General features: G+C 40.6%; 1 long non-coding RNA gene across 1 annotated transcript; it reads right to left on the bottom strand.

Moving 5' to 3' along the window:
- Positions 1 to 3819: 3819 nt before the first annotated feature.
- LOC112967174 lies at positions 3820 to 7694 on the bottom strand. The gene is made up of 2 exons (XR_003253878.1): positions 7485 to 7694; positions 3820 to 7059 (listed from the first exon to the last, which is right to left on the bottom strand). It is a non-coding gene; the product is annotated as an uncharacterized LOC112967174 (long non-coding RNA).
- Between the last annotated feature and the right edge of the window lie 45 nt (positions 7695 to 7739).

The raw sequence follows: 7739 nt of genomic DNA, 5'->3' as shown, positions 1-7739 counted from the left end.
GATCTGAAGTATGTAAATTACTGTGTGTACTGCAGCATCCAGGTAATGCTCCAAGCAAGTGTTTCTGGACCTGTGTACTCCCATTGAGAGGGAGTTGTGTAATGGTAGCACTAGCCTGGGAACACCTATTCTAAATTGTTGGCAACACTTTGGTAGTTACAGCCTGTTTCACTCTTACCTTGAAGAAGCTGAGCTACTGTCAGCAAACATAGGTAGTTAACAGTCTCCTGGCTAGTGTAAGAATCAAAGCCAGTAATTATGATTTGGTAGAGGCAGGACATCTAAAAAGAATTTAAATGAGTTCAAAAAGAAAATTGTTCTTGCAAAAAAGTTAACCACCAGTCTAGACACAGAGTAGTAATTATACATGTAAGAAATCGGTTCATAAAAGGACCTGCTAATTTACTGAAAAAGAATTTCTGTCCCTTCTTCTAGACAACAAAATTTAGGAAGGTGCAATTTTCAAGTGTAATTGTGGCCTGCTAGGCTTGAGTAATTTACTCAAAAGTATTAATAGGCTCGGATGCAGTGAAGATAGAGAACTTGGTATCATCTACCTCTTAGAAGCACTGGCTACTCGATTTGCCTCCATTATCCTCTCACATGTTGGCCAGAAGACTGACAGAAGAAACCATCATAGGATGTTGCACAGGTCCTACAGTGAAGAATTGCTCTGTGGAATCTCGCAGAAAGGATGGGAATGGGGTCATCAGAAAATGTGTTTGGTATATGCTTTGAAGATCCCCTTTCACAGTTCCCAAATATGATTCTTAGTGCTCTGTATTGTGCCAGTTAAATCACAGAATCACAGAATGGTTGAGGTTGGAAGGGACCTCTGGAGATTGTCTAAGTCCAGCCCCCCTGCTCAAGCAGGGTCACCTAGAGCATGTTGCACAGGATCGCGTCCAGCAGGGTTTTGAATATCTCCAGAGAAGGAAACTCCACAACCTCTCTGGGCAACCTGTTCCAGTGCTCTGTCACCCTCACAGTGAAGAAGTTTTTCCTTATGTTCAGATGGAACCTCCTGTGTTTCAGTTTGTGCCCATTGCCTCTTGTCCTGTCTCTGGGCACCACTGAAAATAGTCTGGCCCCATCCTCTTGACACCAAATATACCTGTACCCAGAAATACTTACTCTTTGCATCACATCCTGGGCTCAGCAATGTGTCAGTCATCTTTTTAAGAAGGGGAAAAAACAGGCATATATGTTCATCTCCAGGTAGGAAAGTCTTGGAACATGTGGAGCTGCAAGCCATTGCTCATCTCTGCTTCTTTTCCTCCTTTTCTGCATTCTTCTTTGTTATTTTAGCCTCCTCTTTCCTCTGAACTGTGGTAGGTGAGAGACTTGAGATCTTGAACAGAGTTGTAGTTCGTTCTTATTAGAGCCCCATTCCTTACTCTGGTGGAACAGACACAAGTAGAAACATAGGGAATGATACTTGTGTCAGAGAAGGAGGAGACTGGTGGACTTCATTTTCACTAGAGTGTAAGGTATCTAACTCTCCTTTAGGTTTCTGCTCCCAACCGTCAAACCTCTTTAATTATAAGAGATCTCTCTATTTAGAAACCCAAACCCCTGAGTCATGTATTTTCAAAACTTTCTTGCAGCTGTTACCTATTAAAGACTCACAGCAATGGGAATCAAGGGAATCTGCTGCTACATCAACAGAATCACAGAATAGTTGAGGTTGGAAGGCACCTCTGGAGACTGGCTGGTCCAACCACCCCTGCTCAAGCAGGGCCAGCTAGAGCAGGTTGCCCAGGACCATGTCTGTTCAGGTTTTGAATATCTCTGAGGATGGGGACTCCATAACTTCTCTGGGCAACCTGTTCCAGTATTCACTGTTCCTCACAGTGAAGAAGCGTTTTCTTCTGCTGAGGTAGAATTTCCTGTGTTTCAGTTTGTGCCCATTGCCTCTCTTGTCACTGGGCACCACTGAGAAGAGTCTGGCCCCATCCTCTTGACACCCTCCCAGAAGATATTTATACACATCAATAAGATCTCCCCTGAGCCTTCTCTTCTCCAGGCTGAACAGTCCTAGCTCTGTAACAACAGCTCTTGCAGTTGCATTGCAATCCTCCAGTAATTATGGTTATTCCAGCTCATCAGCATAAAGTTCAGAATTCTTAATATGAGCAGAATGAAGTCCAAAACCTCCACATATGTTCCACAAATGCAGATACTGAATATGTGATGATAGATTGTATAAGGAATCATGGCTGCCATTTTTTCTCTTTTCTGCCTTAATTGAATATTGCTGTATGAAATACACTGTAATTACTACAGCTGTAGCTCTATTTATTAGAAAAGATAATGTCTTCTGATCGTTAGTCATTATACTTTATTAGTACAGACAACTCAGATATGAGTTAGACCTTTTAATGAATTGCTGTTTCTTGACCATTTAGTAGCATAATCCTTCTCTTCTCCAGTTCCATATGGTTTTTTTGCTTGTTTGTTTGTCTGTTTGCTTATCAGGCTATAATAATTCATGCTTACCTGGGAGATGATAATTTTACAAGTGTAATCATTTCCCTTATGGCTGAAGGTTTTGAAGCAAAACTGCAAAAGGTTAACACAGAAGACAAGCAGAACTGAGGTTTGCAAGTATTAAGACCAGCAGACAAAAGTCATAGTTCAAACTTTATTGCAATATGCATTGTCTACGCACTGGATAGCGTATAACATTTATGAACATTTGGGCCAGAAATACCTACCTGTTCATGTCAGGAAATGATGTGGATGGGATTAATGGATCCCAAAATCTGGAAAACAAATCTAGCTGAGTTGGTCCACTGGTTCCCAGTGAAGGCTCAAGAGCATCACATATAAGACTCAAACACTTACCTAACGTAGGCCTGCCATTTTAAACTTTTTTTTTAAGTCAAGCCTTACTTAAGGAAATAGGCAATGCTCTGTATTTCACCGGATATAGCTCCACATCTCTTCCCCTGCCTGCTGTTTTCTGGCTGCCGCCTTCTCTTTCTGGCACCTGCTGCGCTTACTGCAGCAGTGCATTGAAGATGAGTCAATAATTTTGACTGGAACTAGTAATGGTGCCCTGGGGTCCTTGGAGTGCAAGGCTGAAGTATATCTGAATTGTCCAAATGTGGAGTCAGCACAGATTGAGGGGAGCTTATTCCTTGGGCTCCACACTCCCAAAAGGAGTTCAAAAAAGGTGCATCTCACCAGTTGGAAACAACTTAAAAAAGAGAATGCCAAGACTGCCGCCTTCTTGGAAAACTGATAATAAGATGAATCTGACCTCTAATCAAATTCATATAAGCTCTCAGGCTTGATTCTGTAAACCAGGGCGCAGGAGCCAAATACTTCTGATGAAAAACTGGTAGCATTTGTTAGAGCAGTTGATGGGTAAGTTATCTGAACCATAGTAGAGACAGGTTTCTGAACGACAAGGGCCACGGTTACTAGAAACATGATCCTGATAACACAACAGATGCTGCTTTTCTCCTCTGTCAGCAATTCTAAGACAGCATCTTTTAATTTTTAAGAAGATAAGTACAACCCACTGAACAATTAGGGGAAAACTGTTAAACCTTATAAAGAATGTATCTTCTAATAATGGAGGGCAAAATGTCAGTGTCCAGCCTGCTAGGAAAGTTTATTTTTTCACTGTTCTTTCTGTGGATCAACCTTAAAACTTCTTTTGCAGTTTTATTTCTCCAGGATTAGTCTTTTTAAATAGGTCCCTCAAGATGATTTCTGTTTTGTAAAGCATGCTTTTTACTTCTTGAATATTTTGGAGAATGGCCAAAAAAAATGTACAACAGAGGTAGAAACAGATTTCTGAGTCAAACATAAGCACAGAGACAAGTTTTATTCTCCTTTTAAAAATTAAATGAGATTCTTAGACAAATTGAAAAACACCTAGGTTTTGAAAAATAGAATATAAAGGATAATTCAAAACATGTCTGTAATTACAGGTTATTACAGATTGCAAACAGAGAAACTCAGTTCTGTGGTATGGATTTAGCTCATTTTTACTTTTGGTTTGTACTTTGTCTTTTAGGCCTTTTTTCCCCTTATTTCCTCATGGTTAGTTTCCTTGCTAGGTTTCTGAACTAGAATCTTAACTACAAGGGCCATGGATACTAGAAACATGGTCTTGATAACACAACAGATACTGCTTTTCTCTTATGCCAGCAATTCTGAGACGTCTTTTAATTTTTAAGAAGTGCAACCTACTGAACACTTAGGGAAAAACTGTCAAACCGTAAAAAATGTGTCTCTGAATAATGAATAGAGAAGAAAAAAGGAAATTTTAGCTTAATTTTTATTTGCTTATTTTTCTTATGCTACAAAACACGCTTTGGGATTAGCCCAGTGATAATACTTACACGTTGGGAACAAATCATACTCCTGGTCTGAATACCTGGGACTGGAAATTGGAAAATACAAGATGAACCAGAACACCCTGCCCACCACAAGAGTATTGCAGACTTGCTAGTGGAAAACATACAGAGCTGTACTTCTTCAGTCCTCTTCCCCTGCCACCATGTCCTTGGTCTGCTATTCACCCTACCAAATCTTTGCTCTGTGGTTTATTGGTCTTAGGCATTTCATTAACTTCCCCTCTTCTGCCGAACACAAAGAGTATCCACAAACTGGGAAGGATTTCCTCTTTTGCAATTAAGGGCTTTTTTTGATATCAGCTTGAACATGCACTTCTAGAGCACAGTGGATCACATTCCATATTGTTCAGTTTCTCCTCACTTGATTCCTTTTTGCTAGTCACACAGATAGACACCGAGGAAAAACGGTTGCTTTGAACATACTGGTAGTTTCCATTCTTATGCAGTAACTGATGCATGAAGAAATGGGTATCTTCTCAAGGCCCTGAGACTTCTATTTATTAAAGAAAAAGTGACTCCTCAAAAGGCACAGTTCTGCAAGTATTTCCCTCAGAAATTACATGTGGAATTATTCTACCAGATTTTCCCTTTATCAAAATATTGCCTGGAGAAAATACTGCCTTCAGGCTTATGCAGATAAATGGACAGACAATATATAAACCCATTCTAAGGACTTCTGGAGTCATGTCCTTACCTTAAGAGTTTCAGCTTTTATTTAAGAAAAAGAAAAGGAAGCCTTGATGGCTCCTAAGGAAAACATGAAAATGTGACCTGACAGTTTTAAGTAGAGATGTGTCCCCTTGAATCAACAGTTTACTTGAAACATATACACCTCAATGGGATTTTGACTCAGATATTTACCTCTCTGCATACTGCATCCCCTACTAACTACTCAGCAGGAAATATGTAAGTAATGGGAGTACAATAGGCCCAGCCCTGGTATTGATCAGGCATACCCTGGTATTGAACGGGCATACCCTGGCTCCAGCTGCTGGGAACCTGTAAAGGCACCTTCTCCTACTCCAGATATAGCCATAGCCCAACTGTTCCTGAGAATGCCTACCAGTATTTTTAAGATGCATAATAATGGCTCTAATCCATCAGGATTATTATTGCTTTTCATTTGAAATTGGATTTAGTACTTTTTCCATTTTTAGTGCTTGTAGAATACTTTTGACTGTTCCACTGAATTTATTCTACTGCATTAAAACAAATCTGAAGTGTGAAGAATGTTAATTGCTTGTTTCAAGCATTTAATAATAACTGTAGCCTTTCCTACCCTTAGAAAATAGTATTTTATTGCAGGACATGAAGGTTTCTAGACTAAAAGCTAAATTAAAGCTTGTCTGGATACCACAAGACACTAAGCTTTCTGAAGCTCAGGGGGAAGAAAGCTGCATTCCTCTGATCAGTTGGCACTTTCATCCATGATAGCTAAACCTGGAAATAAAGCTAAAAAACATCCATTGTTATTTAGTATTGATTTGAACTCTGTCAAAGAGCTTGGCACTATACAGAACAAAGAAGACAACAGAGTTAATGACAACTCTTAACAGGATGTGTTTAGAACGGTAAAGACATCAAAAACAGCTCACTATGGAAACTGAAATAATTGGCTTGTGAAGCTTCCCGAGAAACATATAAAGCAAACATTTACAAAGGTTATTGGATGGTATCTTCAATTTCATCCTAGCTAGCCTCAAAATAGCAAGCACGTAAAATAGTTTTTTATTTGATCAAAAAGCTAGGATTGTCAGATGAAAAATATTGTGGAAAATGACTATATGTTAAGAAAAAAAAGAAAACATTTTCCCCTGGCAGGACTTTATATCTGATGCTCTCTAAAATAAAGATGTAAACATACTGTATTGATGAAGACAGATTTCTATTGTAAGTGCAATGATTCAAACGATTATATTAAATTTGAGAAAAATCTATCAAACCTGTCCTTTGCAGATTCAAGAGGAAAAAATTTCAGGACTTCTACAAGGCAGTTAGTTCACCACAGCCAAACCTATTCTCTGAATGTCCAGTCAAGGAAGGCGGTGATCATTCTGTATTACCTTCCTCATAGAGGCCAGCAAGAAGCTTTAGCAGGCAAGAAATGCAGTGCTCAGGAAAATTTAAGAAGTCTCCACTCTGAACAGTCTGCTTAGAAGTCCATATAGAAAAATAAAACAGGGAGCAGCACAGAGAGCATGTGTTGGAATTGACTGTTCACTCTCTTCTAACGCAAGCAGCAGCAAATGGAGCTAACAAGCCTCAGGTTCAAAACATGCCAAGAAGGCATTTCCTGAAAATGGCAGTAGACCTGTGGTACTCCTTGCCAGAGGATGTCATAGATGATAAAAGTTGATGGGTGATCATGGAGGCTGGAGAAATTAATGGAAGAGCAGCCCACTGAGAGTTATGAAACTGTAAAAATGCAACCAACTCAGGAAGTCCTCTGGTCAGAAGCTGGGAGAGTAGTAGGGAAAATATTATATATGCTTGTACTGTTCTCACTGTTTCCTAGATACCTGCTCATAGCTACTCTTGCAAACAAGACAATAGTTCAAACAGACTTTTGGCAACCCTTATGTCTGTTCCATTATACTTTTATTCACTGTAGTCGTAGTTCATGGTTTCCAAGGTGGGCCTAGGTGCTCCAGCCAGTTAAAGTACCACCTTGTTTCCTCTGCGTGCTCTGAAAGAAAAAAGATCCACAATCAGATAAGAGAAGCATTATCAAAAAAACCATGTTCTTTGCTTGCCATAACACTGGAAAGGAACTTGAAAATCAGCTGATTAAAGTACAAATCCTTGAGTATGGTTATTAATTAGGGTCACAGTAGCTCAGGCCATTTTTTAAAACATGTAAGCTGGGTATAGCTTTTACACAGGTACCTGGAAATAAGGGGGGACAAAACTGTTTTTTTGAGACTTTTGATTTATTAAACTCGATTTTGGAAAGGCATGGCAGGCTTTTCCCTTAGGGGTGACATGCTACCACTCCTTTGACATGCAAGGCACAGTAAAACAGATCCATCTCAGTTTGACTGAGCTGGATATACACCGTAGAAATAATTAAAAAATAACAGTTTCCAAAAAAAAAACCAAAACCAAACTCACCCTCAGTGAAAATCCCTTTAGAGAAGAAACCGCGCGGAGGCGGTTAAACTCACGCACACGGCTGGGTCCGCGCTTTTACCTCGGCCGAGTTCAGGCGGGGCGAGCACGGCTTCAGGCCACGCCAGCGGCCCGCGCCGCCACCCCGCGCTGAGGGGACCCAGCGCCGGCAGCCGCGCGTACCGCGGGGCCAGCAGCGGCCGAGGCGGCCCGGGGCAGCGGGCGGGCCCCCTTCGCCTCACGCCCCGCCTCTTCCTG

Source organism: Apteryx rowi, unplaced genomic scaffold (assembly GCF_003343035.1).
Source record: "Apteryx rowi isolate R43461 unplaced genomic scaffold, aptRow1 scaffold_267, whole genome shotgun sequence".
Classification (NCBI taxonomy): domain Eukaryota; kingdom Metazoa; phylum Chordata; class Aves; order Apterygiformes; family Apterygidae; genus Apteryx; species Apteryx rowi.
This window is presented reverse-complemented; position numbering and strand designations above follow the sequence as displayed.